Source organism: Saccoglossus kowalevskii, chromosome 21 (assembly GCF_978046115.1).
Source record: "Saccoglossus kowalevskii chromosome 21, keSacKowa6.1, whole genome shotgun sequence".
Lineage (NCBI taxonomy): Eukaryota > Metazoa > Hemichordata > Enteropneusta > Harrimaniidae > Saccoglossus > Saccoglossus kowalevskii.
In genome coordinates this window covers 19,642,600-19,665,726 of record NC_140661.1, presented here as the reverse complement: position 1 = coordinate 19,665,726, position 23,127 = coordinate 19,642,600, and the positions used below count along the sequence as shown (strand labels likewise).

Below are 23,127 nucleotides of genomic sequence, written 5' to 3'. Positions count from 1 at the left end.
TTACACTATCAAATACATTTTGAAATAATAGAACTGTAAAATACTTTATTTTCGCTTGCAACTAATTTTCGCGGTTTTCGGGAATGAAATGATTCAGTTAAAATAAAATCGAGCGAAGATACCGTTTTCCGGTATTTTCCATTCAACTCGTCAAAAATCAGTGAAAATAAATATTATACAAAACACTCAAAAAGTCTTTTCAGCGGATATTAATCCCAGCTGACATTAAGTTTTTTTAACAGTATGTTCAACGAATGCTTTTAAATTGCACCCTCTCTGGTACTTCAAAGTACGCCATTTTGTTTCAAGTCCATTGTCATATTTTCATCCATCCATGTTCTTCCCGAATTTTGTTTTTTGCACCTTTTTGGCGCTTCAAATGAGAAATGATATTTATAGAATACTTACAATCCAAAACTACTTCTAATTTAGCCTCAGATGGGGTTCGAACCCATGATCTTCGGTTTACGAGACCGACGCCTCACCACTTGGCCACTGAGGCTATGTTGAATTAAAAATACTAGTAAATGGCAGTGACGTCACTACAATTTAGGAAGGTCAATGACTTTAATTTCACCGTTTTGGCGCTTCAAATGAGATTTGTCGAATACTTCCAATCCAAAACTACTTCTAATTTAGCCTCAGATGGGGTTCGAACCCATAATCTTCGGTTTACGAGACCGACGCCTTACCACTTGGCCACTGAGGCTATGTTGAACTAAAAATAAATGGCAGTGACGTCACTACAATCTAGTAAGGCCAATGACAAATCGGCATCACGACACCCGCCACACATTACGTCATGGTAAATATCATGTTAATCAAATATTGTTCATGTTCTTACACAAATAAATTGGCATTCATTACACTATCAAATACATTTTGAAATAATAGAACTGTAAAATACTTTAGTTTCGCTTGCAACTAATTTTCGCGGTTTTCGGTGAAGAAATGATCAGTTAAAATAAAATCGAACAAATATACCGTTTTCAGCTGTATTTTACATTCAACTCGTCAAATATCAGTGAAAATAAATATTATACAAAATACCATAAACGTCTTTTCAGAGGATATTAATCCCAGCTGACATAAAGTTTTGTTTACAGTATGTTAAACGAATTCAGCGAGGGCTTTTAAATTGCACCCTCTCTGGTACTTCAAAGTACGCCATTTTGTTTCATGTCCATTGTCATATTTTCATCCATCCATGTTCTTCCCGATTTTAGTTTTCTCACCTTTTTGCCGCTTCAAATGAGAATTGAGATTTGTGGAATACTTCCAATCCAAAACTACTTCTAATTTAGTCTCAGATGGGGTTCGAACCCATGATCTTCGGTTTACGAGACCGACGCCTTACCACTTGGCCACTGAGGCTATGTTGAACTAAAAATAAATGGCAGTGACGTCACTACAATTTAGGAAGGTCAAACGCTTTTATTTTTTCACCGATTTGGCGCTTCAAATGAGATTTGTGGAATACTTCCAATCCAAAACTACTTCTAATTTAGCCTCAGATGGGGTTCGAACCCATGATCTTCGGTTTGCGAGACCAACGCCTAAGCACTTGGCCACTGAGGCTATGTTGAACTAAAAATAAATGGCAGTGACGTCACTACAATTTAGGAAGGCCAATGATTTTTATTTTTTCACCGTTTTGGCGCTTCAAATGAGATTTGTCGAATACTTCCAATCCAAAACTACTTCTAATTTAGTCTCAGATGGGGTTCGAACCCATGATCTTCGGTTTACGAGACCGACGCCTTACCACTTGGCCACTGAGGCTATGTTGAACTAAAAAAAAAATGGCAGTGACGTCACTACAATTTAGGAAGGTCAAACGCTTTTATTTTTTCACCGATTTGGCGCTTCAAATGAGATTTGTGGAATACTTCCAATCCAAAACTACTTCTAATTTAGTCTCAGATGGGGTTCCAACCCATGATCTTCGGTTTACGAGACCGACGCCTTACGACTTGGCCACTGAGGCTATGTTGAACTAAAAAGAAGTGGCAGTGACGTCACTACAATTTAGGAAGGTCAATGATTTTTATTTTTTCACCGTTTTGGCGTTTCAAATGAGATTTGTGGAATACTTCCAATCCAAAACTACTTCTAATTTAGTCTCAGATGGGGTTCCAACCCATGATCTTCGGTTTACGAGACCGACGCCTTACGACTTGGCCACTGAGGCTATGTTGAACTAAAAAGAAATGGCAGTGACGTCACTACAATTTAGGAAGGTCAATGATTTTTATTTTTTCACCGTTTTGGCGTTTCAAATGAGATTTGTGGAATACTTCCAATCCAAAACTAATTCTAATTTAGCCTCAGATGGGGTTCGAACCCATGATCTTCGGTTTACGAGACCGACGCCTCACCACTTGGCCACTGAGGCTATGTTGCACTGAAAATAAATGGCAGTGACGTCACTACAATTTAGGAAGGCCAATGATTTTTATTTTTTCACCGTTTTGGCGCTTCAAATGAGATTTGTGGAATACTTCCAATCCAAAACTACTTCTAATTTAGCCTTAGATGGGGTTCCAAACCATGATCTTCGGTTTACAAGACCGACGCCTTACCACTTGGCCACTGAGGCTACGTTGAACTAAAAATAAATGGCAGTGACGTCACTACAATTTAGGATGGCCAATGATTTTTATTTTTTCACCGTTTTGGCGCTTCAAATGAGATTTGTGGAATACTTCCAATCCAAAACTACTTCTAATTTAGCCTCAGATATAGTTCAAACCCATGATCTTCGATTTACGAGACGAACGCCTAACCACTTGGCCACTGAGGCTATGTTGAACTAAAAAGAAATGGCAGTGACGTCACTACAATTTAGGAAGGTCAATGATTTTTATTTTTTCACCGTTTTGGCGCTTCAAATGAGATTTGTGGAATACTTCCAATCCAAAACTACTTCTAATTTAGCCTCAGATGGGGTTCGAACCCATGATCTTCGGTTTTCGAGACCGACGCCTCACCACATGGCCACTGAGGCTATGTTGAACTAAAAATAAATGGCAGTGACGTCACTACAATTTAGGAAGGTCAATGATTTTTATTTTTTCACCGTTTCCAAATGAGATTTGTGGAATACTTCGAATCCAAAACTACGACTAATTTGGCCTCAGATGGGGTTCGAACCCATGATCTTCGGTTTACGAGACCAACGCCTTACCACTTGGCCACTGAAGATATGATGAACTAAAAATAAATGGCAGTGACGTCACTACAATTTAGGAAGGCCAATGATTTTTATTTTTTCACCGTTTTGGCGCTTCAAATGAGATTTGTGGAATACTTCCAATCGGTTTACGAGACTGACGCCTTACCACTTGGCCACTGAGGCTGTGTTGAACTAAAAATAAATGGCAGTGACGTCACTACAATTTAGGATGGTCAATGACTTTTATTTTTTCACCGTTTTGGCGCTTCAAATGAGATTTGAGGAATACTTCCAATCCAAAACTACTTCTAATTTAGCCTCAGATGGGGTTCGAACCCATGATCTTCGGTTTACGAGACGAAAGCATAACCACTTGGCCACTGAGGCTAAATTGAAATAAAAATGAATGGCAGTGACGTCACTACAATTTAGGAAGGCCAATGATTTTTATTTTTTCACCGTTTTGGCGCTTCAAATGAGATTTGTGGAATACTTCCAATCCAAAACTACTTCTAATTTAGCCTTAGATGGGGTTCCAAACCATGATCTTCGGTTTACGAGACCGACGCCTTACCACTTGGCCACTGAGGCTACGTTGAACTAAAAATAAATGGCAGTGACGTCACTACAATTTAGGAAGGTCAATGACTTTTATTTTTTCACCGTTTTGGCGCTTCAAATGAAATTTGTGGAATACTTCCAATCCAAAACTACTTCTAATTTAGCCTCAGATGGAGTTCGAACCCATGATCTTCGATTTACGAGACGAACGCCTAACCACTTGGCCACTGAGGCTATGTTGAACTAAAAAGAAATGGCAGTGACGTCACTACAATTTAGGAAGGTCAATGATTTTTATTTTTTCACCGTTTTGGCGTTTCAAATGAGATTTGTGGAATATTTCCAATCCAAAACTACTTCAAATTTAGCCTCAGATGGGGTTCGAACCCATGATCTTCGGTTTTCGAGACCGACGCCTCACCACATGGCCACTGAGGCTATGTTGAACTAAAAATAAATGGCAGTGACGTCACTACAATTTAGTAAGGCCAATGACAAATCGACATCACTTTATCCTTTATCTTCGGTTTACGAGACCAACGCCTTACCACTTGGCCACTGAGGCTATGTTGAACTAAAAATAAATGGCAGTGACGTCACTACAATTTAGGAAGGTCAATGATTTTTATTTTTTCACCGTTTCCAAATGAGATTTGTGGAATACTTCGAATCCAAAACTACGACTAATTTGGCCTCAGATGGGGTTCGAACCCATGATCTTCGGTTTACGAGACCAACGCCTTACCACTTGGCCACTGAAGATATGTTGAACTAAAAATAAATGGCAGTGACGTCACTACAATTTAGGAAGGCCAATGATTTTTATTTTTTCACCGTTTTGGCGCTTCAAATGAGATTTGTGGAATACTTCCAATCGGTTTACGAGACTGACGCCTTACCACTTGGCCACTGAGGCTAAATTGAAATAAAAATGAATGGCAGTGACGTCACTACAATTTAGGAAGGCCAATGATTTTTATTTTTTCACCGTTTTGGCGCTTCAAATGAGATTTGTCGAATACTTCCAATCCAAAACTACTTCTAATTTAGCCTCAGATGGGGTTCGAACCCATAATCTTCGGTTTACGAGACCGACGCCTTACCACTTGGCCACTGAGGCTATGTTGAACTAAAAATAAATGGCAGTGACGTCACTACAATCTAGTAAGGCCAATGACAAATCGGCATCACGACACCCGCCACACATTACGTCATGGTAAATATCATGTTAATCAAATATTGTTCATGTTCTTACACAAATAAATTGGCATTCATTACACTATCAAATACATTTTGAAATAATAGAACTGTAAAATACTTTAGTTTCGCTTGCAACTAATTTTCGCGGTTTTCGGTGAAGAAATGATCAGTTAAAATAAAATCGAACAAATATACCGTTTTCAGCTGTATTTTACATTCAACTCGTCAAATATCAGTGAAAATAAATATTATACAAAATACCATAAACGTCTTTTCAGAGGATATTAATCCCAGCTGACATAAAGTTTTGTTTACAGTATGTTAAACGAATTCAGCGAGGGCTTTTAAATTGCACCCTCTCTGGTACTTCAAAGTACGCCATTTTGTTTCATGTCCATTGTCATATTTTCATCCATCCATGTTCTTCCCGATTTTAGTTTTCTCACCTTTTTGCCGCTTCAAATGAGAATTGAGATTTGTGGAATACTTCCAATCCAAAACTACTTCTAATTTAGTCTCAGATGGGGTTCGAACCCATGATCTTCGGTTTACGAGACCGACGCCTTACCACTTGGCCACTGAGGCTATGTTGAACTAAAAATAAATGGCAGTGACGTCACTACAATTTAGGAAGGTCAAACGCTTTTATTTTTTCACCGATTTGGCGCTTCAAATGAGATTTGTGGAATACTTCCAATCCAAAACTACTTCTAATTTAGCCTCAGATGGGGTTCGAACCCATGATCTTCGGTTTGCGAGACCAACGCCTAAGCACTTGGCCACTGAGGCTATGTTGAACTAAAAATAAATGGCAGTGACGTCACTACAATTTAGGAAGGCCAATGATTTTTATTTTTTCACCGTTTTGGCGCTTCAAATGAGATTTGTCGAATACTTCCAATCCAAAACTACTTCTAATTTAGTCTCAGATGGGGTTCGAACCCATGATCTTCGGTTTACGAGACCGACGCCTTACCACTTGGCCACTGAGGCTATGTTGAACTAAAAATAAATGGCAGTGACGTCACTACAATTTAGGAAGGTCAAACGCTTTTATTTTTTCACCGATTTGGCGCTTCAAATGAGATTTGTGGAATACTTCCAATCCAAAACTACTTCTAATTTAGTCTCAGATGGGGTTCCAACCCATGATCTTCGGTTTACGAGACCGACGCCTTACGACTTGGCCACTGAGGCTATGTTGAACTAAAAAGAAGTGGCAGTGACGTCACTACAATTTAGGAAGGTCAATGATTTTTATTTTTTCACCGTTTTGGCGTTTCAAATGAGATTTGTGGAATACTTCCAATCCAAAACTACTTCTAATTTAGTCTCAGATGGGGTTCCAACCCATGATCTTCGGTTTACGAGACCGACGCCTTACGACTTGGCCACTGAGGCTATGTTGAACTAAAAAGAAATGGCAGTGACGTCACTACAATTTAGGAAGGTCAATGATTTTTATTTTTTCACCGTTTTGGCGTTTCAAATGAGATTTGTGGAATACTTCCAATCCAAAACTAATTCTAATTTAGCCTCAGATGGGGTTCGAACCCATGATCTTCGGTTTACGAGACCGACGCCTCACCACTTGGCCACTGAGGCTATGTTGCACTGAAAATAAATGGCAGTGACGTCACTACAATTTAGGAAGGCCAATGATTTTTATTTTTTCACCGTTTTGGCGCTTCAAATGAGATTTGTGGAATACTTCCAATCCAAAACTACTTCTAATTTAGCCTTAGATGGGGTTCCAAACCATGATCTTCGGTTTACAAGACCGACGCCTTACCACTTGGCCACTGAGGCTACGTTGAACTAAAAATAAATGGCAGTGACGTCACTACAATTTAGGATGGCCAATGATTTTTATTTTTTCACCGTTTTGGCGCTTCAAATGAGATTTGTGGAATACTTCCAATCCAAAACTACTTCTAATTTAGCCTCAGATATAGTTCAAACCCATGATCTTCGATTTACGAGACGAACGCCTAACCACTTGGCCACTGAGGCTATGTTGAACTAAAAAGAAATGGCAGTGACGTCACTACAATTTAGGAAGGTCAATGATTTTTATTTTTTCACCGTTTTGGCGCTTCAAATGAGATTTGTGGAATACTTCCAATCCAAAACTACTTCTAATTTAGCCTCAGATGGGGTTCGAACCCATGATCTTCGGTTTTCGAGACCGACGCCTCACCACATGGCCACTGAGGCTATGTTGAACTAAAAATAAATGGCAGTGACGTCACTACAATTTAGGAAGGTCAATGATTTTTATTTTTTCACCGTTTCCAAATGAGATTTGTGGAATACTTCGAATCCAAAACTACGACTAATTTGGCCTCAGATGGGGTTCGAACCCATGATCTTCGGTTTACGAGACCAACGCCTTACCACTTGGCCACTGAAGATATGATGAACTAAAAATAAATGGCAGTGACGTCACTACAATTTAGGAAGGCCAATGATTTTTATTTTTTCACCGTTTTGGCGCTTCAAATGAGATTTGTGGAATACTTCCAATCGGTTTACGAGACTGACGCCTTACCACTTGGCCACTGAGGCTGTGTTGAACTAAAAATAAATGGCAGTGACGTCACTACAATTTAGGATGGTCAATGACTTTTATTTTTTCACCGTTTTGGCGCTTCAAATGAGATTTGAGGAATACTTCCAATCCAAAACTACTTCTAATTTAGCCTCAGATGGGGTTCGAACCCATGATCTTCGGTTTACGAGACGAAAGCATAACCACTTGGCCACTGAGGCTAAATTGAAATAAAAATGAATGGCAGTGACGTCACTACAATTTAGGAAGGCCAATGATTTTTATTTTTTCACCGTTTTGGCGCTTCAAATGAGATTTGTGGAATACTTCCAATCCAAAACTACTTCTAATTTAGCCTTAGATGGGGTTCCAAACCATGATCTTCGGTTTACGAGACCGACGCCTTACCACTTGGCCACTGAGGCTACGTTGAACTAAAAATAAATGGCAGTGACGTCACTACAATTTAGGAAGGTCAATGACTTTTATTTTTTCACCGTTTTGGCGCTTCAAATGAAATTTGTGGAATACTTCCAATCCAAAACTACTTCTAATTTAGCCTCAGATGGAGTTCGAACCCATGATCTTCGATTTACGAGACGAACGCCTAACCACTTGGCCACTGAGGCTATGTTGAACTAAAAAGAAATGGCAGTGACGTCACTACAATTTAGGAAGGTCAATGATTTTTATTTTTTCACCGTTTTGGCGTTTCAAATGAGATTTGTGGAATATTTCCAATCCAAAACTACTTCAAATTTAGCCTCAGATGGGGTTCGAACCCATGATCTTCGGTTTTCGAGACCGACGCCTCACCACATGGCCACTGAGGCTATGTTGAACTAAAAATAAATGGCAGTGACGTCACTACAATTTAGTAAGGCCAATGACAAATCGACATCACTTTATCCTTTATCTTCGGTTTACGAGACCAACGCCTTACCACTTGGCCACTGAGGCTATGTTGAACTAAAAATAAATGGCAGTGACGTCACTACAATTTAGGAAGGTCAATGATTTTTATTTTTTCACCGTTTCCAAATGAGATTTGTGGAATACTTCGAATCCAAAACTACGACTAATTTGGCCTCAGATGGGGTTCGAACCCATGATCTTCGGTTTACGAGACCAACGCCTTACCACTTGGCCACTGAAGATATGTTGAACTAAAAATAAATGGCAGTGACGTCACTACAATTTAGGAAGGCCAATGATTTTTATTTTTTCACCGTTTTGGCGCTTCAAATGAGATTTGTGGAATACTTCCAATCGGTTTACGAGACTGACGCCTTACCACTTGGCCACTGAGGCTAAATTGAAATAAAAATGAATGGCAGTGACGTCACTACAATTTAGGAAGGCCAATGATTTTTATTTTTTCACCGTTTTGGCGCTTCAAATGAGATTTGTGGAATACTTCCAATCCAAAACTACTTCTAATTTAGCCTTAGATGGGGTTCCAAACCATGATCTTCGGTTTACGAGACCGACGCCTTACCACTTGGCCACTGAGGCTACGTTGAACTAAAAATAAATGGCAGTGACGTCACTACAATTTAGGAAGGTCAATGACTTTTATTTTTTCACCGTTTTGGCGCTTCAAATGAATTTTGTGGAATACTTCCAATCCAAAACTACTTCTAATTTAGCCTCAGATGGAGTTCGAACCCATGATCTTCGATTTACGAGACGAACGCCTAACCACTTGGCCACTGAGGCTATGTTGAACTAAAAAGAAATGGCAGTGACGTCACTACAATTTTGTAAGGCCAATGACAAATCGACATCACTTTATCCTTTATCTTCGGTTTACAAGACCAACGCCTTACCACTTGGCCACTGAAGATATGTTGAACTAAAAATAAATGGCAGTGACGTCACTACAATTTAGGAAGGCCAATGATTTTTATTTTTTCACCGTTTTGGCGCTTCAAATGAGATTTGTGGAATACTTCCAAACCAAAACTACTTCTAATTTAGCCTCAGATGGGGTTCGAACCAATGATCTTCGGTTTACAAGAGCGACGCCTTACCACTTGGCCACTGAGGCTATGTTGAACTAAAAATAAATGGCAGTGACGTCACTACAATTTAGGAAGGTCAATGACTTTTATTTTTTTACCGTTTTGGTGCTTCAAATGAGATTTGTGGAATACTTCCAATCCAAAACTACTTCTAATTTAGTCTCAGATGGGGTTCGAACCCAAGATCTTCGGATTATGAGACCGACGCCGTACCACTTGGCCACTGAGGCTATGTTGAACTAAAAATAAATGGCAGTGACGTCACTACAATTTAGGAAGGTCAATGATTTTTATTTTTTCACCATTTCCAAATGAGATTTGTGGAATACTTCGAATCCAAAACTACGTCTAATTTAGCCTCAGATGGGGTTTGAACCCATGATCTTCGGTTTACGAGACCAACGCCTTACCACTTGGCCACTGAAGATATGTTGAACTAAAATAAATGGCAGTGACGTCACTACAATTTAGGAAGGCCAATGATTTTTATTTTTTCACCGTTTTGGCGCTTCAAATGAGATTTGTGGAATACTTCCAATCGGTTTATGAGACTGACGCCTTACCACTTGGCCACTGAGGCTGTGTTGAACTAAAATAAATGGCAGTGACGTCACTACAATTTAGGATGGTCAATGACTTTTATTTTTTCACCGTTTTGGCGCTTCAAATGAGATTTGTGGAATACTTCCAATCCAAAACTACTTCTAATCTAGCCTCAGATGGGGTTCGAACCCATCATCTTCGGTTTACGAGACGAAAGCATATCCACTTGGCCACTGAGGCTAAATTGAAAGGAAAATGAATGGCAGTGACGTCACTACAATTTAGGAAGGCCAATGATTTTTATTTTTTCACTGTTTTGGCGCTTCAAATGAGATTTGTGGAATACTTCCAATCCAAAACTACTTCTAATTTAGCCTTAGATGGGGTTCCAAACCATGATCTTCGGTTTACGAGACCGACGCCTTACCACTTGGCCACTAAGGCTACGTTGAACTAAAAATAAATGGCAGTGACGTCACTACAATTTAGGAAGGCCAATGATTTTTATTTTTCACCGTTTTGGCGCTTCAAATGAGATTTGTGGAATACTTCCAATCCAAAACTACTTCTAATTTAGCCTCAGATGGAGTTCGAACCCATGATCTTCGATTTACGAGACGAACGCCTAACCACTTGGCCACTGAGGCTATGTTGAACTAAAAAGAAATGGCAGTGACGTCACTACAATTTAGGAAGGTCAATGATTTTTATTTTTTCACGTTTTGGCGTTTCAAATGAGATTTGTGGAATACTTCCAATCCAAAACTACTTCTAATTTAGCCTCAGATGGGGTTCGAACCCATGATCTTCGGTTTTCGAGACCGACGCCTCACCACTTGGCCACTGAGGCTATGTTGAAATAAAAATAAATGGCAGTGACGTCACTACAATTTAGGAAGGCCAATGACAAATCGACATCACTTTATCCTTTATCTTCGGTTTACGAGACCAACGCCTTACCACTTGGCCACTGAAGATATGTTGAACTAAAAATAAATGGCAGTGACGTTACTACAATTTAGGAAGGCCAATGATTTTTATTTTTTCACCGTTTTGGCGCTTCAAATGAGATTTGTGGAATACTTCCAATCGGTTTACGAGACTGACGCCTTACCACTTGGCCACTGAGGCTGTGTTGAACTAAAAATAAATGGCATTGACGTCACTACAATTTAGGATGGTCAATGACTTTTATTTTTTCACCGTTTTGGCGCTTCAAATGAGATTTGTGGAATACTTCCAATCCAAAATTACTTCTAATTTAGCCTCAGATGGGGTTCGAACCAATGATCTTCGGTTTACAAGAGCGACGCCTTACCACTTGGCCACTGAGTCTATGTTGAACTAAAAATAAATGGCAGCGTTGTCACTACAATTTAGGAAGGTCAATGACTTTTATTTTTTTACCGTTTTGGCGCTTCAAATGAGATTTGTGGAATACTTCCAATCCAAAACTACTTCTAATTTAGTCTCAGATGGGGATCGAACCCAAGATCTTCGGTTTATGAGACCGACGCCGTACCACTTGGCCACTAGGGCTATGATAAAAAAAAATGGCAGTGACGTCACTACAATTTAGGAAGGCCAATGCTTTTTATTTTTTCAACGTTTTGGCGCTTCAAGTGAGATTTGTGGAATACTTCCAATCCAAAACAACTTCTAATCTAGCCTCAGATGGGGTTCGAACCCATGATCTACTGTTTACTAGACAGAAGCCTAACCACTTGGCCACTGAGGCTATGTTAAAGTTAAAATAAATGGCAGTGACGTCACTACAATTTAGGAAGGACAATGATTTTTATTTTTTCACCGTTTTGGGGCTTCAAATGAGATTTGTCGAATACTTCCAATCCAAAACTACTTCTAATCTAGCCTCAGATGGGGTTCGAACCCATGATCTTCTGTTAACGAGACCGACGCCTTACCACTTGGCCACTGAGGCTATGTTGAACTAAAAATAAATGGCAGTGACGTCACTACAATTTAGGAAGGCCAATAATTTTTATTTTTTCACCGTTTTGGCGCTTCAAATGAGATTTGTGGAATACTTCCAATCCAAAACTGCTTCTAATTTAGCCTCAGATGGGGTTCGAACCCATGATCTTCGATTTACGAGACTGACGCCTTACCACTTGGCCACTGAGGCTAAATTGAAATAAAAATGAATGGCAGTGACGTCACTACAATTTAGGAAGGCCAATGATTTTTATTTTTTCACCGTTTTGGCGCTTCAAATGAGATTTGTGGAATACTTCCAATCCAAAACTACTTCTAATTTAGCCTTAGATGGGGTTCCAAACCATGATCTTCGGTTTACGAGACCGACGCCTTACCACTTGGCCACTGAGGCTACGTTGAACTAAAAATAAATGGCAGTGACGTCACTACAATTTAGGAAGGTCAATGACTTTTATTTTTTCACCGTTTTGGCGCTTCAAATGAATTTTGTGGAATACTTCCAATCCAAAACTACTTCTAATTTAGCCTCAGATGGAGTTCGAACCCATGATCTTCGATTTACGAGACGAACGCCTAACCACTTGGCCACTGAGGCTATGTTGAACTAAAAAGAAATGGCAGTGACGTCACTACAATTTTGTAAGGCCAATGACAAATCGACATCACTTTATCCTTTATCTTCGGTTTACAAGACCAACGCCTTACCACTTGGCCACTGAAGATATGTTGAACTAAAAATAAATGGCAGTGACGTCACTACAATTTAGGAAGGCCAATGATTTTTATTTTTTCACCGTTTTGGCGCTTCAAATGAGATTTGTGGAATACTTCCAAACCAAAACTACTTCTAATTTAGCCTCAGATGGGGTTCGAACCAATGATCTTCGGTTTACAAGAGCGACGCCTTACCACTTGGCCACTGAGGCTATGTTGAACTAAAAATAAATGGCAGTGACGTCACTACAATTTAGGAAGGTCAATGACTTTTATTTTTTTACCGTTTTGGTGCTTCAAATGAGATTTGTGGAATACTTCCAATCCAAAACTACTTCTAATTTAGTCTCAGATGGGGTTCGAACCCAAGATCTTCGGATTATGAGACCGACGCCGTACCACTTGGCCACTGAGGCTATGTTGAACTAAAAATAAATGGCAGTGACGTCACTACAATTTAGGAAGGTCAATGATTTTTATTTTTTCACCATTTCCAAATGAGATTTGTGGAATACTTCGAATCCAAAACTACGTCTAATTTAGCCTCAGATGGGGTTTGAACCCATGATCTTCGGTTTACGAGACCAACGCCTTACCACTTGGCCACTGAAGATATGTTGAACTAAAATAAATGGCAGTGACGTCACTACAATTTAGGAAGGCCAATGATTTTTATTTTTTCACCGTTTTGGCGCTTCAAATGAGATTTGTGGAATACTTCCAATCGGTTTATGAGACTGACGCCTTACCACTTGGCCACTGAGGCTGTGTTGAACTAAAATAAATGGCAGTGACGTCACTACAATTTAGGATGGTCAATGACTTTTATTTTTTCACCGTTTTGGCGCTTCAAATGAGATTTGTGGAATACTTCCAATCCAAAACTACTTCTAATCTAGCCTCAGATGGGGTTCGAACCCATCATCTTCGGTTTACGAGACGAAAGCATATCCACTTGGCCACTGAGGCTAAATTGAAAGGAAAATGAATGGCAGTGACGTCACTACAATTTAGGAAGGCCAATGATTTTTATTTTTTCACTGTTTTGGCGCTTCAAATGAGATTTGTGGAATACTTCCAATCCAAAACTACTTCTAATTTAGCCTTAGATGGGGTTCCAAACCATGATCTTCGGTTTACGAGACCGACGCCTTACCACTTGGCCACTAAGGCTACGTTGAACTAAAAATAAATGGCAGTGACGTCACTACAATTTAGGAAGGCCAATGATTTTTATTTTTTCACCGTTTTGGCGCTTCAAATGAGATTTGTGGAATACTTCCAATCCAAAACTACTTCTAATTTAGCCTCAGATGGAGTTCGAACCCATGATCTTCGATTTACGAGACGAACGCCTAACCACTTGGCCACTGAGGCTATGTTGAACTAAAAAGAAATGGCAGTGACGTCACTACAATTTAGGAAGGTCAATGATTTTTATTTTTTCACGTTTTGGCGTTTCAAATGAGATTTGTGGAATACTTCCAATCCAAAACTACTTCTAATTTAGCCTCAGATGGGGTTCGAACCCATGATCTTCGGTTTTCGAGACCGACGCCTCACCACTTGGCCACTGAGGCTATGTTGAAATAAAAATAAATGGCAGTGACGTCACTACAATTTAGGAAGGCCAATGACAAATCGACATCACTTTATCCTTTATCTTCGGTTTACGAGACCAACGCCTTACCACTTGGCCACTGAAGATATGTTGAACTAAAAATAAATGGCAGTGACGTTACTACAATTTAGGAAGGCCAATGATTTTTATTTTTTCACCGTTTTGGCGCTTCAAATGAGATTTGTGGAATACTTCCAATCGGTTTACGAGACTGACGCCTTACCACTTGGCCACTGAGGCTGTGTTGAACTAAAAATAAATGGCATTGACGTCACTACAATTTAGGATGGTCAATGACTTTTATTTTTTCACCGTTTTGGCGCTTCAAATGAGATTTGTGGAATACTTCCAATCCAAAATTACTTCTAATTTAGCCTCAGATGGGGTTCGAACCAATGATCTTCGGTTTACAAGAGCGACGCCTTACCACTTGGCCACTGAGTCTATGTTGAACTAAAAATAAATGGCAGCGTTGTCACTACAATTTAGGAAGGTCAATGACTTTTATTTTTTTACCGTTTTGGCGCTTCAAATGAGATTTGTGGAATACTTCCAATCCAAAACTACTTCTAATTTAGTCTCAGATGGGGATCGAACCCAAGATCTTCGGTTTATGAGACCGACGCCGTACCACTTGGCCACTAGGGCTATGATAAAAAAAAATGGCAGTGACGTCACTACAATTTAGGAAGGCCAATGCTTTTTATTTTTTCAACGTTTTGGCGCTTCAAGTGAGATTTGTGGAATACTTCCAATCCAAAACAACTTCTAATCTAGCCTCAGATGGGGTTCGAACCCATGATCTACTGTTTACTAGACAGAAGCCTAACCACTTGGCCACTGAGGCTATGTTAAAGTTAAAATAAATGGCAGTGACGTCACTACAATTTAGGAAGGACAATGATTTTTATTTTTTCACCGTTTTGGGGCTTCAAATGAGATTTGTCGAATACTTCCAATCCAAAACTACTTCTAATCTAGCCTCAGATGGGGTTCGAACCCATGATCTTCTGTTAACGAGACCGACGCCTTACCACTTGGCCACTGAGGCTATGTTGAACTAAAAATAAATGGCAGTGACGTCACTACAATTTAGGAAGGCCAATAATTTTTATTTTTTCACCGTTTTGGCGCTTCAAATGAGATTTGTGGAATACTTCCAATCCAAAACTGCTTCTAATTTAGCCTCAGATGGGGTTCGAACCCATGATCTTCGATTTACGAGACGAAAGCCTAACCACTTGGCCACTGAGGCTATGTTGAAATGAAAATAAATGGCAGTGACGTCACTACAATTTAGGAATGCCAATGATTTTTATTTTTTCACCGTTTTGGCGCTTCAAATGAGATTTGTGGAATACTTCCAATCCAAAACTACTTCTAATTTAGTCTCAGATGGGGTTCGAACCCATGATCTTCGGTTTACGAGACCGACGGCTTACCACTTGGCCACTGAGGCTATGTTGAACTAAAAAGAAATGGCAGTGACGTCACTACAATTTAGGAAAGTCAATGACTTTTATTTTTTCACCGTTTTGGCGCTTCAAATAAGATTTGTGGAATACTTCCAATCCAAAACTACTTCTAATTTAGCCTCAGATGGGGTTCGAACCCATGATCGGCGTTTTACGAGTCCGACGCCTTACCACTTGGCCACTGAGGCTATGTTGAACTAAAAATACATGGCAGTGACGTCACTACAATTTAGGAAGGTCAATGATTTTTATTTTTTCACCGTTTTGGCTCTTCAAATGAGATTTGTGGAATACTTCCAATCCAAAACTACTTCTAATTTTGTCTCGGATGGGGTTCGAACCCAAGATTTTCAGTTTACGAGACCGACGCCTTACCACTTGGCCACTAGGGCTATGATAAAAAAAATGGCAGTGACGTCACTACAATTTAGGAAGGTCAATGATTTTTATTTTTTCACCGTTTTGGCGCTTTAAATGAGATTTGTGGAATACTTCCAATCCAAAACTACTTCTAATTTAGCCTCAGATGGGGTTCGAACCCATGATCTTCGATTTACGAGACGAACGCCTTACCACTTAGCCACTGAGGCTATGTTGAAATGAAAATAAATGGCAGTAACGTCACTACAATTTAGGAACGCCAATGATTTTTATTTTTTCACCGTTTTGGCACTTCAAATGAGATTTGTGGAATACTTCCAATCCAAAACTACTTCTAATTTAGCCTCAGATGGGGTTCCAAACCATGATCTTCGGTTTACGAGACCGACGCCTTACCACTTGGCCACTGAGGCTATGTTGAACTAAAAATAAATGGCAGTGATGTCACTACAATTTAGGAAGGTCAATGACTTTTATTTTTTCACCGTTTTGGCGCTTCAAATGAGATTTGTGGAATACTTCCAATCCAAAACTACTTCTAATTTAGCCTCAGATGGGGTTCAAACCCATGATCTTCGGTTTACGAGACGAACGCCTAACCACTTGGCCACTGTGGCTATGTTGAACTAAAAATAAATGGCAGTGACGTCACTACAATTTAGAAAGGTCAATGACTTTTATTTTTTCACCGTTTTGGCGCTTCAAATGAGATTTGTGGAATACTTCCAATCCAAAACTACTTCAAATTTAGTCTCAGATGGGGTTCGAACCCATGATCTTCAGTTTACGAGACCGACGCCTTACCACTTGGCCTCTGAGGCTATGTTGAACTAAAAATAAATGGCAGTGACGTCACTACAATTTAGAAAGATCAATGACTTTTATTTTGTCACCGTTTTGGCGCTTCAAATGAGATTTGTGGAATACTTCCAATCCAAAACTACTTCTAATATAGTCTCAGATGGGGTTCGAACCCATGATCTTCGGTTTACGAGACCGACGCCTTACCACTTGGCCACTGAGGCTATGTTGCACTGAAAATAATTGGCAGTGACGTCACTACAATTTAGGAAGGCCAATGATTTTTATTTTTTCACCTTTTTGGCGTTTCAAATGAGATTTGTGGAATACTTCCAATCCAAAACTACTTCTAATTTAGCCTCAGATGGGGTTCCAAACCATGATCTTCGGTTTACGAGACCGACGCCTTACCACTTGGCCACTGAGGCTATGTTGAACTAAAAATAAATGGCAGTGATGTCACTACAATTTAGGAAGGTCAATGACTTTTATTTTTTCACCGTTTTGGCGCTTCAAATGAGATTTGTGGAATACTTCCAATCCAAAACTACTTCTAATTTAGTCTCAGATGGGGTTCAAACCCATGATCTTCGGTTTACGAGACCGACGCCTTACCACTTGGCCACTGAGGCTATGTTGCACTGAAAATAATTGGCAGTGACGTCACTACAATTTAGGAAGGCCAATGATTTTTATTTTTTCACCTTTTTGGCGTTTCAAATGAGATTTGTGGAATACTTCCAATCCAAAACTACTTCTAATTTAGCCTCAGATGGGGTTCCAAACCATGATCTTCGGTTTACGAGACCGACGCCTTACCACTTGGCCACTGAGGCTATGTTGAACTAAAAATAAATGGCAGTGATGTCACTACAATTTAGGAAGGTCAATGACTTTTATTTTTTCACCGTTTTGGCGCTTCAAATGAGATTTGTGGAATACTTCCAATCCAAAACTACTTCTAATTTAGTCTCAGATGGGGTTCAAACCCATGATCTTCGGTTTACGAGACGAACGCCTAACCACTTGGCCACTGTGGCTATGTTGAACTAAAAATAAATGGCAGTGACGTCACTACAATTTAGGAAGGTCAATGACTTTTATTTTTTCACCGATTTGGCGCTTCAAATGAGATTTGTGGAATACTTCCAATCCAAAACTACTTCTAATTTAGTCTCAGATGGGGTTCGAACCCATGATCTTCAGTTTACGAGACCGACGCCTTACCAATTGGCCTCTGAGGCTATGTTGAACTAAAAATAAATGGCAGTGACGTCACTACAATTTAGAAAGGTCAATGACTTTTATTTTTTCACCGTTTTGGCGCTTCAAATGAGATTTGTGGAATACTTCCAATCCAAAACTACTTCTAATTTAGTCTCAGATGGGGTTCGAACCCATGATCTTCAGTTTACGAGACCGACGCCTTACCACTTGGCCTCTGAGGCTATGTTGAACTAAAAATAAATGGCAGTGACGTCACTACAATTTAGAAAGATCAATGACTTTTATTTTTTCACCGTTTTGGCGCTTCAAATGAGATTTGTGGAATACTTCCAATCCAAAACTACTTCTAATTTAGTTTCAGATGGGGTTCAAACCCATGATCTTCGGTTTACGAGACCGACGCCTTACCACTTGGCCACTGAGGCTATGTTGCACTGAAAATAATTGGCAGTGACGTCACTACAATTTAGGAAGGCCAATGATTTTTATTTTTTCACCTTTTTGGCGCTTCAAATGAGATTTGTAGAATACTTCCAATCCAAAACTACTTCTAATTTAGTCTCAGATGGGGTTCGAACCCATGATCTTCGGTTTACGAGACCGACGCCTTACCACTTGGCCACTGAGGCTATGTTGCACTGAAAATAATTGGCAGTGACGTCACTACAATTTAGGAAGGCCAATGATTTTTATTTTTTCCCCTTTTTGGCGCTTCAAATGAGATTTGTAGAATACTTCCAATCCAAAACTACTTCTAATTTAGCCTTAGATGGGGTTTGAACCCATGATCTTCGGTTTACTAGACCGACGCCTTACCACTTGGCCACTGAGGCTATGTTGAACTAAAAATAAAAGGCAGTGACGTCACTACAATTTAGGAAGGTCAATGAGTTTTATTTTTTCACCGATTTGGCGCTTCAAATGAGATTTGTGGAATACTTCCAATCCAAAACTACTTCTAATTTAGTCTCAGATGTGGTTCGAACCCATGATCTTCGGTTTACGAGACCGACGCCTTACCACTTGGCCACTGAGGCTATGTTGAACTAAAAATAAATGGCAGTGACGTCACTACAATTTAGAAAGATCAATGACTTTTATTTTTTCACCGTTTTGGCGCTTCAAATGAGATTTGTGGAATACTTCCAATCCAAAACTACTTCTAATTTAGTCTAAGATGGGGTTCGAACCCATGATCTTCGGTTTACGAGACCGACGCCTTACCACTTGGCCACTGAGGCTATGTTGCACTGAAAATAATTGGCAGTGACGTCACTACAATTTAGGAAGGCCAATGATTTTTATTTTTTCACCTTTTTGGCGTTTCAAATGAGATTTGTGGAATACTTCCAATCCAAAACTACTTCTAATTTAGCCTCAGATGGGGTTCCAAACCATGATCTTCGGTTTACGAGACCGACGCCTTACCACTTGGCCACTGAGGCTATGTTGAACTAAAAATAAATGGCAGTGATGTCACTACAATTTAGGAAGGTCAATGACTTTTATTTTTTCACCGTTTTGGCGCTTCAAATGAGATTTGTGGAATACTTCCAATCCAAAACTACTTCTAATTTAGTCTCAGATGGGGTTCAAACCCATGATCTTCGGTTTACGAGACGAACGCCTAACCACTTGGCCACTGTGGCTATGTTGAACTAAAAATAAATGGCAGTGACGTCACTACAATTTAGGAAGGTCAATGACTTTTATTTTTTCACCGATTTGGCGCTTCAAATGAGATTTGTGGAATACTTCCAATCCAAAACTACTTCTAATTTAGTCTCAGATGGGGTTCGAACCCATGATCTTCAGTTTACGAGACCGACGCCTTACCAATTGGCCTCTGAGGCTATGTTGAACAAAAAATAAATGGCAGTGACGTCACTACAATTTAGAAAGATCAATGACTTTTATTTTTTCACCGTTTTGGCGCTTCAAATGAGATTTGTGGAATACTTCCAATCCAAAACTACTTCTAATTTAGTTTCAGATGGGGTTCAAACCCATGATCTTCGGTTTACGAGACCGACGCCTTACCACTTGGCCACTGAGGCTATGTTGCACTGAAAATAATTGGCAGTGACGTCACTACAATTTAGGAAGGCCAATGATTTTTATTTTTTCACCTTTTTGGCGCTTCAAATGAGATTTGTAGAATACTTCCAATCCAAAACTACTTCTAATTTAGTCTCAGAGGGGGATTCGAACCCATGATCTTCGGTTTACGAGACCGACGCCTTACCACTTGGCCACTGAGGCTATGTTGCACTGAAAATAATTGGCAGTGACGTCACTACAATTTAGGAATGCCAATGATTTTTATTTTTTCACCTTTTTGGCGCTTCAAATGAGATTTGTAGAATACTTCCAATCCAAAACTACTTCTAATTTAGCCTTAGATGGGGTTTGAACCCATGATCTTCGGTTTACGAGACCGACGCCTTACCACTTGGCCACTGAGGCTATGTTGAACTAAAAATAAAAGGCAGTGACGTCACTACAATTTAGGAAGGTCAATGAGTTTTATTTTTTCACCGATTTGGCGCTTCAAATGAGATTTGTGGAATACTTCCAATCCAAAACTACTTCTAATTTAGTCTCAGATGTGGTTCGAACCCATGATCTTCGGTTTACGAGACCGACGCCTTACCACTTGGCCACTGAGGCTATGTTGAACTAAAAAGAAATGGCAGTGACGTCACTACAATTTAGGAAGGTCAATGATTTTTATTTTTTCACCGTTTTGTCGTTTCAAATGAGATTTGTGGAATACTTCCAATCCAAAACTACTTCTAATTTAGCCTCAGATGGGGTTCGAAGCCATGATCTTCGGTTTACGAGACCGACGCCTTACCACTTGGCCACTGAGGCTATGTTGAACTAAAAAGAAATGGCAGTGACGTCACTACAATTTAGGAAGGTCAATGATTTTTATTTTTTCACCGTTTTGTCGTTTCAAATGAGATTTGTGGAATACTTCCAATCCAAAACTACTTCTAATTTAGCCTCAGTTGGGGTTCGAACCCATGATCTTCGGTTTACGAGCCCGACGCCTCACCACTTGGCCACTGATGCTATGTTGAACTAAAAATAAATGGCAGTGACGTCACTACAATTTAGTAAGGCGAATGACAAATCGACATCACTTTATCCGCCACACATGACCTCATGGTAAATATCATGTTAATCAAATATTGTTCATGTTCTTACACAAATAAATTGGCATTCATTACAATATCAAATACATTTTGAAATAATAGAACTGTAAAATACTTTATTTTCGCTTGCAACTAATTTTCGCGGTTTTTGTTGAAGAAAAGATTCATTTAAAATCAATCGAGCGAAGATACCATTTTCCGGTAATTTCCATTCAACTCGTCAAAAATCAGTGAAAATAAATATTATACAAAACACTCAAAAAGTCTTTTCAGCGGATATTAATCCCAGCCGACATTAAGTTTTTTTAACAGTATGTTCAACGAATGCTTTTAAATTGCACCCTCTCTGGTACTTCAAAGTACGCCATTTTGTTTCATGTCCATACTTCCAATCCAAAACTACTTCTAATTTAGCCTCAGATGGGGTTGCAACCCATGATCTTCGGTTTACGAGACCGACGCCTTACCACTTGGCCACTGAGGCTATGTTGCACTGAAAATAAATGGCAGTGACGTCACTACAACTTAGGAAGGCCAATGACAAATCGACATCACTATACCCGCCACACATGACGTCATGGTAAATATCATGTTAATAAAATATTGTTCATGTTCTTACATAAATAAATTGGCATTCATTACACTATCAAATACATTTCGAAATAATAGAACAGTAAAATACTTTAGTTTCGCTTGCAACTAATTTTCGCGGGTTTCAGTGAAGAAATGATTCAGTTAAAATAAAATCGAGCGAATATACCGTTTTCCTGCATTTTACATTCAAGTCGTCAAAATCAGTGAAAATAAATATTATGCAAAACACCCAAAAAGTATTTTCAGCGGATATTAATCCCAGCTAACATATTTTTGTTTACAGTATGTTCACCGAATTCAGCAAGTGCTTCTAAACTGCACCCTCTCTGGTACTTCAAAGTTCGTCATTTTGTTTCATGTCCATTGTCATATTTTCAACCATATGTTATACCGACCATCCATGTGCTTTCCGGTTTTTGTTTTCTCACCTTTTTTGGCGCATCAAATGAAATGTATGGAATACTTCCAATTAGCTCTTATTTCGACGATCCATGTTTTTCCCGGTTTTTATTTTCTCACCTTTTCGAGCTTCAAATGAAAAATGAGATTTATGAAATACTTCCAATCCAAAACTACTTCTAATTTAGCCTCAGATGGGGTTCGAACCCATGATCTTCGGTTTACGAGACCGACGCCTTACCACTTGGCCACTGAGGCTATGTTGAACTAAAAATAAATGGCAGTGACGTCACTACAATTTAGGAAGGTCAATTACTTTTATTTTTTCACCGTTTTGGCGCTTCAAATGAGATTTGTGGAATACTTCCAATCCAAAACTACTTCTAATTTAGTCTCAGATGTGGTTCGAACCCATGATCTTCGGTTTACGAGACCAACGCCCTACCACTTGGCCACTGAGGCTATGTTGAAGTAAAAAGAAATTGCAGTGACGTCACTACAAATTAGGAAGGTAAATGATTTTTATTTTTTCACCGTTTTGGCGCTTCAAATGAGATTTGTGGAATACTTCCAATCCAAAACTACTTATAATTTAGCCTCAGATGGGGTTCGAACCCATGATCATTCGATTTACGAGACGAAAGGATAACCACTTGGCCACTGAGGCTATGTTGAAATGAAAATAAATGGCAGTGACGTCACTACAATTTAGGAAGGCCAATGATTTTTATTTTTTCACCG

General features: G+C 39.4%; 63 non-coding genes across 63 annotated transcripts; all 63 read right to left on the bottom strand.

The window, feature by feature from the left end:
- Window positions 1–430: 430 nt before the first annotated feature.
- TRNAT-CGU (transfer RNA threonine (anticodon CGU)) lies at window positions 431–502 on the bottom strand. Its single transcript has one exon. It is a non-coding gene; the product is annotated as a tRNA-Thr (tRNA).
- A 135-nt stretch (window positions 503–637) lies between these two features.
- TRNAT-CGU (transfer RNA threonine (anticodon CGU)) lies at window positions 638–709 on the bottom strand. Its single transcript has one exon. It is a non-coding gene; the product is annotated as a tRNA-Thr (tRNA).
- A 593-nt stretch (window positions 710–1,302) lies between these two features.
- Window positions 1,303–1,374, bottom strand: TRNAT-CGU (transfer RNA threonine (anticodon CGU)). The gene has a single exon. It is a non-coding gene; the product is annotated as a tRNA-Thr (tRNA).
- A 132-nt stretch (window positions 1,375–1,506) lies between these two features.
- TRNAA-CGC (transfer RNA alanine (anticodon CGC)) lies at window positions 1,507–1,578 on the bottom strand. The gene has a single exon. It is a non-coding gene; the product is annotated as a tRNA-Ala (tRNA).
- A 132-nt stretch (window positions 1,579–1,710) lies between these two features.
- TRNAT-CGU (transfer RNA threonine (anticodon CGU)) lies at window positions 1,711–1,782 on the bottom strand. The gene has a single exon. It is a non-coding gene; the product is annotated as a tRNA-Thr (tRNA).
- A 133-nt stretch (window positions 1,783–1,915) lies between these two features.
- Window positions 1,916–1,987, bottom strand: TRNAT-CGU (transfer RNA threonine (anticodon CGU)). Its single transcript has one exon. It is a non-coding gene; the product is annotated as a tRNA-Thr (tRNA).
- A 132-nt stretch (window positions 1,988–2,119) lies between these two features.
- Window positions 2,120–2,191, bottom strand: TRNAT-CGU (transfer RNA threonine (anticodon CGU)). The gene has a single exon. It is a non-coding gene; the product is annotated as a tRNA-Thr (tRNA).
- Window positions 2,192–2,323: 132 nt separating this feature from the next.
- On the bottom strand, window positions 2,324–2,395 carry TRNAT-CGU (transfer RNA threonine (anticodon CGU)). The gene has a single exon. It is a non-coding gene; the product is annotated as a tRNA-Thr (tRNA).
- Window positions 2,396–2,935: 540 nt separating this feature from the next.
- On the bottom strand, window positions 2,936–3,007 carry TRNAS-CGA (transfer RNA serine (anticodon CGA)). The gene has a single exon. It is a non-coding gene; the product is annotated as a tRNA-Ser (tRNA).
- Window positions 3,008–3,130: 123 nt separating this feature from the next.
- Window positions 3,131–3,204, bottom strand: TRNAT-CGU (transfer RNA threonine (anticodon CGU)). The gene has a single exon. It is a non-coding gene; the product is annotated as a tRNA-Thr (tRNA).
- A 490-nt stretch (window positions 3,205–3,694) lies between these two features.
- On the bottom strand, window positions 3,695–3,766 carry TRNAT-CGU (transfer RNA threonine (anticodon CGU)). The gene has a single exon. It is a non-coding gene; the product is annotated as a tRNA-Thr (tRNA).
- A 336-nt stretch (window positions 3,767–4,102) lies between these two features.
- On the bottom strand, window positions 4,103–4,301 carry TRNAT-CGU (transfer RNA threonine (anticodon CGU)). Its single transcript has 2 exons — window positions 4,266–4,301; window positions 4,103–4,138 (listed from the first exon to the last, which is right to left on the bottom strand). It is a non-coding gene; the product is annotated as a tRNA-Thr (tRNA).
- A 123-nt stretch (window positions 4,302–4,424) lies between these two features.
- TRNAT-CGU (transfer RNA threonine (anticodon CGU)) lies at window positions 4,425–4,498 on the bottom strand. Its single transcript has one exon. It is a non-coding gene; the product is annotated as a tRNA-Thr (tRNA).
- Window positions 4,499–4,784: 286 nt separating this feature from the next.
- TRNAT-CGU (transfer RNA threonine (anticodon CGU)) lies at window positions 4,785–4,856 on the bottom strand. Its single transcript has one exon. It is a non-coding gene; the product is annotated as a tRNA-Thr (tRNA).
- A 593-nt stretch (window positions 4,857–5,449) lies between these two features.
- On the bottom strand, window positions 5,450–5,521 carry TRNAT-CGU (transfer RNA threonine (anticodon CGU)). Its single transcript has one exon. It is a non-coding gene; the product is annotated as a tRNA-Thr (tRNA).
- A 132-nt stretch (window positions 5,522–5,653) lies between these two features.
- TRNAA-CGC (transfer RNA alanine (anticodon CGC)) lies at window positions 5,654–5,725 on the bottom strand. The gene has a single exon. It is a non-coding gene; the product is annotated as a tRNA-Ala (tRNA).
- Window positions 5,726–5,857: 132 nt separating this feature from the next.
- On the bottom strand, window positions 5,858–5,929 carry TRNAT-CGU (transfer RNA threonine (anticodon CGU)). The gene has a single exon. It is a non-coding gene; the product is annotated as a tRNA-Thr (tRNA).
- Window positions 5,930–6,061: 132 nt separating this feature from the next.
- Window positions 6,062–6,133, bottom strand: TRNAT-CGU (transfer RNA threonine (anticodon CGU)). Its single transcript has one exon. It is a non-coding gene; the product is annotated as a tRNA-Thr (tRNA).
- A 132-nt stretch (window positions 6,134–6,265) lies between these two features.
- On the bottom strand, window positions 6,266–6,337 carry TRNAT-CGU (transfer RNA threonine (anticodon CGU)). Its single transcript has one exon. It is a non-coding gene; the product is annotated as a tRNA-Thr (tRNA).
- A 132-nt stretch (window positions 6,338–6,469) lies between these two features.
- Window positions 6,470–6,541, bottom strand: TRNAT-CGU (transfer RNA threonine (anticodon CGU)). The gene has a single exon. It is a non-coding gene; the product is annotated as a tRNA-Thr (tRNA).
- Window positions 6,542–7,081: 540 nt separating this feature from the next.
- Window positions 7,082–7,153, bottom strand: TRNAS-CGA (transfer RNA serine (anticodon CGA)). The gene has a single exon. It is a non-coding gene; the product is annotated as a tRNA-Ser (tRNA).
- Window positions 7,154–7,276: 123 nt separating this feature from the next.
- TRNAT-CGU (transfer RNA threonine (anticodon CGU)) lies at window positions 7,277–7,350 on the bottom strand. Its single transcript has one exon. It is a non-coding gene; the product is annotated as a tRNA-Thr (tRNA).
- A 490-nt stretch (window positions 7,351–7,840) lies between these two features.
- Window positions 7,841–7,912, bottom strand: TRNAT-CGU (transfer RNA threonine (anticodon CGU)). Its single transcript has one exon. It is a non-coding gene; the product is annotated as a tRNA-Thr (tRNA).
- A 336-nt stretch (window positions 7,913–8,248) lies between these two features.
- On the bottom strand, window positions 8,249–8,447 carry TRNAT-CGU (transfer RNA threonine (anticodon CGU)). The gene is made up of 2 exons: window positions 8,412–8,447; window positions 8,249–8,284 (listed from the first exon to the last, which is right to left on the bottom strand). It is a non-coding gene; the product is annotated as a tRNA-Thr (tRNA).
- Window positions 8,448–8,570: 123 nt separating this feature from the next.
- Window positions 8,571–8,644, bottom strand: TRNAT-CGU (transfer RNA threonine (anticodon CGU)). Its single transcript has one exon. It is a non-coding gene; the product is annotated as a tRNA-Thr (tRNA).
- Window positions 8,645–8,930: 286 nt separating this feature from the next.
- TRNAT-CGU (transfer RNA threonine (anticodon CGU)) lies at window positions 8,931–9,002 on the bottom strand. Its single transcript has one exon. It is a non-coding gene; the product is annotated as a tRNA-Thr (tRNA).
- Window positions 9,003–9,866: 864 nt separating this feature from the next.
- TRNAT-CGU (transfer RNA threonine (anticodon CGU)) lies at window positions 9,867–9,938 on the bottom strand. Its single transcript has one exon. It is a non-coding gene; the product is annotated as a tRNA-Thr (tRNA).
- Window positions 9,939–10,426: 488 nt separating this feature from the next.
- Window positions 10,427–10,498, bottom strand: TRNAT-CGU (transfer RNA threonine (anticodon CGU)). Its single transcript has one exon. It is a non-coding gene; the product is annotated as a tRNA-Thr (tRNA).
- A 334-nt stretch (window positions 10,499–10,832) lies between these two features.
- On the bottom strand, window positions 10,833–10,904 carry TRNAS-CGA (transfer RNA serine (anticodon CGA)). The gene has a single exon. It is a non-coding gene; the product is annotated as a tRNA-Ser (tRNA).
- Window positions 10,905–11,720: 816 nt separating this feature from the next.
- Window positions 11,721–11,792, bottom strand: TRNAT-AGU (transfer RNA threonine (anticodon AGU)). The gene has a single exon. It is a non-coding gene; the product is annotated as a tRNA-Thr (tRNA).
- A 132-nt stretch (window positions 11,793–11,924) lies between these two features.
- On the bottom strand, window positions 11,925–11,996 carry TRNAT-CGU (transfer RNA threonine (anticodon CGU)). Its single transcript has one exon. It is a non-coding gene; the product is annotated as a tRNA-Thr (tRNA).
- A 132-nt stretch (window positions 11,997–12,128) lies between these two features.
- TRNAT-CGU (transfer RNA threonine (anticodon CGU)) lies at window positions 12,129–12,200 on the bottom strand. Its single transcript has one exon. It is a non-coding gene; the product is annotated as a tRNA-Thr (tRNA).
- Window positions 12,201–12,332: 132 nt separating this feature from the next.
- Window positions 12,333–12,404, bottom strand: TRNAT-CGU (transfer RNA threonine (anticodon CGU)). Its single transcript has one exon. It is a non-coding gene; the product is annotated as a tRNA-Thr (tRNA).
- Window positions 12,405–13,268: 864 nt separating this feature from the next.
- On the bottom strand, window positions 13,269–13,340 carry TRNAT-CGU (transfer RNA threonine (anticodon CGU)). Its single transcript has one exon. It is a non-coding gene; the product is annotated as a tRNA-Thr (tRNA).
- A 488-nt stretch (window positions 13,341–13,828) lies between these two features.
- Window positions 13,829–13,900, bottom strand: TRNAT-CGU (transfer RNA threonine (anticodon CGU)). Its single transcript has one exon. It is a non-coding gene; the product is annotated as a tRNA-Thr (tRNA).
- Window positions 13,901–14,235: 335 nt separating this feature from the next.
- TRNAS-CGA (transfer RNA serine (anticodon CGA)) lies at window positions 14,236–14,307 on the bottom strand. Its single transcript has one exon. It is a non-coding gene; the product is annotated as a tRNA-Ser (tRNA).
- Window positions 14,308–15,123: 816 nt separating this feature from the next.
- On the bottom strand, window positions 15,124–15,195 carry TRNAT-AGU (transfer RNA threonine (anticodon AGU)). The gene has a single exon. It is a non-coding gene; the product is annotated as a tRNA-Thr (tRNA).
- A 132-nt stretch (window positions 15,196–15,327) lies between these two features.
- TRNAT-CGU (transfer RNA threonine (anticodon CGU)) lies at window positions 15,328–15,399 on the bottom strand. The gene has a single exon. It is a non-coding gene; the product is annotated as a tRNA-Thr (tRNA).
- A 132-nt stretch (window positions 15,400–15,531) lies between these two features.
- On the bottom strand, window positions 15,532–15,603 carry TRNAT-CGU (transfer RNA threonine (anticodon CGU)). The gene has a single exon. It is a non-coding gene; the product is annotated as a tRNA-Thr (tRNA).
- A 132-nt stretch (window positions 15,604–15,735) lies between these two features.
- TRNAT-CGU (transfer RNA threonine (anticodon CGU)) lies at window positions 15,736–15,807 on the bottom strand. Its single transcript has one exon. It is a non-coding gene; the product is annotated as a tRNA-Thr (tRNA).
- Window positions 15,808–15,939: 132 nt separating this feature from the next.
- On the bottom strand, window positions 15,940–16,011 carry TRNAT-CGU (transfer RNA threonine (anticodon CGU)). The gene is given in 2 exon segments: window positions 15,940–15,972; window positions 15,976–16,011. It is a non-coding gene; the product is annotated as a tRNA-Thr (tRNA).
- Window positions 16,012–16,341: 330 nt separating this feature from the next.
- TRNAT-CGU (transfer RNA threonine (anticodon CGU)) lies at window positions 16,342–16,413 on the bottom strand. Its single transcript has one exon. It is a non-coding gene; the product is annotated as a tRNA-Thr (tRNA).
- Window positions 16,414–16,545: 132 nt separating this feature from the next.
- On the bottom strand, window positions 16,546–16,617 carry TRNAT-CGU (transfer RNA threonine (anticodon CGU)). Its single transcript has one exon. It is a non-coding gene; the product is annotated as a tRNA-Thr (tRNA).
- Window positions 16,618–16,953: 336 nt separating this feature from the next.
- TRNAT-CGU (transfer RNA threonine (anticodon CGU)) lies at window positions 16,954–17,025 on the bottom strand. The gene has a single exon. It is a non-coding gene; the product is annotated as a tRNA-Thr (tRNA).
- A 132-nt stretch (window positions 17,026–17,157) lies between these two features.
- On the bottom strand, window positions 17,158–17,229 carry TRNAT-CGU (transfer RNA threonine (anticodon CGU)). Its single transcript has one exon. It is a non-coding gene; the product is annotated as a tRNA-Thr (tRNA).
- A 132-nt stretch (window positions 17,230–17,361) lies between these two features.
- On the bottom strand, window positions 17,362–17,433 carry TRNAT-CGU (transfer RNA threonine (anticodon CGU)). Its single transcript has one exon. It is a non-coding gene; the product is annotated as a tRNA-Thr (tRNA).
- Window positions 17,434–17,565: 132 nt separating this feature from the next.
- On the bottom strand, window positions 17,566–17,637 carry TRNAT-CGU (transfer RNA threonine (anticodon CGU)). Its single transcript has one exon. It is a non-coding gene; the product is annotated as a tRNA-Thr (tRNA).
- A 132-nt stretch (window positions 17,638–17,769) lies between these two features.
- Window positions 17,770–17,841, bottom strand: TRNAT-CGU (transfer RNA threonine (anticodon CGU)). Its single transcript has one exon. It is a non-coding gene; the product is annotated as a tRNA-Thr (tRNA).
- Window positions 17,842–18,381: 540 nt separating this feature from the next.
- TRNAT-CGU (transfer RNA threonine (anticodon CGU)) lies at window positions 18,382–18,453 on the bottom strand. The gene has a single exon. It is a non-coding gene; the product is annotated as a tRNA-Thr (tRNA).
- Window positions 18,454–18,585: 132 nt separating this feature from the next.
- TRNAT-CGU (transfer RNA threonine (anticodon CGU)) lies at window positions 18,586–18,657 on the bottom strand. The gene has a single exon. It is a non-coding gene; the product is annotated as a tRNA-Thr (tRNA).
- A 132-nt stretch (window positions 18,658–18,789) lies between these two features.
- On the bottom strand, window positions 18,790–18,861 carry TRNAT-CGU (transfer RNA threonine (anticodon CGU)). Its single transcript has one exon. It is a non-coding gene; the product is annotated as a tRNA-Thr (tRNA).
- Window positions 18,862–18,993: 132 nt separating this feature from the next.
- Window positions 18,994–19,065, bottom strand: TRNAT-AGU (transfer RNA threonine (anticodon AGU)). The gene has a single exon. It is a non-coding gene; the product is annotated as a tRNA-Thr (tRNA).
- A 132-nt stretch (window positions 19,066–19,197) lies between these two features.
- On the bottom strand, window positions 19,198–19,269 carry TRNAT-CGU (transfer RNA threonine (anticodon CGU)). The gene has a single exon. It is a non-coding gene; the product is annotated as a tRNA-Thr (tRNA).
- Window positions 19,270–19,401: 132 nt separating this feature from the next.
- Window positions 19,402–19,473, bottom strand: TRNAT-CGU (transfer RNA threonine (anticodon CGU)). Its single transcript has one exon. It is a non-coding gene; the product is annotated as a tRNA-Thr (tRNA).
- A 132-nt stretch (window positions 19,474–19,605) lies between these two features.
- Window positions 19,606–19,677, bottom strand: TRNAT-CGU (transfer RNA threonine (anticodon CGU)). The gene has a single exon. It is a non-coding gene; the product is annotated as a tRNA-Thr (tRNA).
- Window positions 19,678–20,217: 540 nt separating this feature from the next.
- On the bottom strand, window positions 20,218–20,289 carry TRNAT-CGU (transfer RNA threonine (anticodon CGU)). Its single transcript has one exon. It is a non-coding gene; the product is annotated as a tRNA-Thr (tRNA).
- Window positions 20,290–20,421: 132 nt separating this feature from the next.
- TRNAT-CGU (transfer RNA threonine (anticodon CGU)) lies at window positions 20,422–20,494 on the bottom strand. Its single transcript has one exon. It is a non-coding gene; the product is annotated as a tRNA-Thr (tRNA).
- Window positions 20,495–20,626: 132 nt separating this feature from the next.
- TRNAT-CGU (transfer RNA threonine (anticodon CGU)) lies at window positions 20,627–20,698 on the bottom strand. Its single transcript has one exon. It is a non-coding gene; the product is annotated as a tRNA-Thr (tRNA).
- A 132-nt stretch (window positions 20,699–20,830) lies between these two features.
- Window positions 20,831–20,902, bottom strand: TRNAT-CGU (transfer RNA threonine (anticodon CGU)). Its single transcript has one exon. It is a non-coding gene; the product is annotated as a tRNA-Thr (tRNA).
- Window positions 20,903–21,034: 132 nt separating this feature from the next.
- TRNAT-CGU (transfer RNA threonine (anticodon CGU)) lies at window positions 21,035–21,106 on the bottom strand. The gene has a single exon. It is a non-coding gene; the product is annotated as a tRNA-Thr (tRNA).
- Window positions 21,107–21,805: 699 nt separating this feature from the next.
- On the bottom strand, window positions 21,806–21,877 carry TRNAT-CGU (transfer RNA threonine (anticodon CGU)). The gene has a single exon. It is a non-coding gene; the product is annotated as a tRNA-Thr (tRNA).
- A 695-nt stretch (window positions 21,878–22,572) lies between these two features.
- On the bottom strand, window positions 22,573–22,644 carry TRNAT-CGU (transfer RNA threonine (anticodon CGU)). The gene has a single exon. It is a non-coding gene; the product is annotated as a tRNA-Thr (tRNA).
- A 132-nt stretch (window positions 22,645–22,776) lies between these two features.
- On the bottom strand, window positions 22,777–22,848 carry TRNAT-CGU (transfer RNA threonine (anticodon CGU)). Its single transcript has one exon. It is a non-coding gene; the product is annotated as a tRNA-Thr (tRNA).
- Between the last annotated feature and the right edge of the window lie 279 nt (window positions 22,849–23,127).